The sequence below is a fragment of the Alligator sinensis genome, unplaced genomic scaffold, assembly GCF_000455745.1.
Source record: "Alligator sinensis unplaced genomic scaffold, ASM45574v1 scaffold816_1, whole genome shotgun sequence".
NCBI classification, from domain to species: domain Eukaryota; kingdom Metazoa; phylum Chordata; order Crocodylia; family Alligatoridae; genus Alligator; species Alligator sinensis.
The window spans coordinates 7,642-8,359 of record NW_005843344.1 but is presented as its reverse complement, the minus strand read 5'-3'; positions in this window follow the sequence as shown (position 1 = coordinate 8,359).

The window sequence follows — 718 nt, the reverse complement described above, 5'->3', positions numbered from 1 at the left end:
CAGCCTGGGCAGAGCCAGACAGATATAAACTGGGAAATGTCACTGGGAGTTGCATACCCCGCTCCTTAAGGGATGCAGATTCTGCCCCTCGTAGTCTCTACGAGGCTCTGGGGAGGGGGAATGGGACCATCCCTTCTCTTGCCTCCATTCCAGGCCTGGCCCAGTGCTGAGGCCTTGATGACGTTGCTGAGTGAGGGACATGTCACCATGTGTCTGGAAAAAAAACTAATCCCCAACCCAACACACACACACACAAGGGGACATGAACACTGCAGATGCTAGTGTGGTGGTGCAAAGGGAGGTCGTTGCACTTTGGATTCACCTGGTATTCATTGCAGCAGCTCTGGAAGGTATTTTCTCCCCCTCAGGAAATTGTTGAGACTGACACACCTGGTTTCACTCACCATAACACATTCCTGGCTAGAAGTGACTCTCCATGCAGGTGCCTGGTCACAGGGGCAGCTGACGTAGTCTGGAGGGGCTGCAAGGAAGCCTGGAGACTTTCTGCACCTCCCCTGCACAGGCTCTGGATTTGACTTTAGCCAATAAGAGATGTACTGGGTCCACACAGCTCCTGGGAAGGGCTGGAATGGGTCCCACTTTTATGTCTTAGGAAAGCAGTAAAGAATACAACACAGACTCTGTGAAAGGGAGATTCACCATCTCCTCAAACAACTCCAAGCACTCCAAGAGCAGCGAGTAGCCTGCCCACACCCCA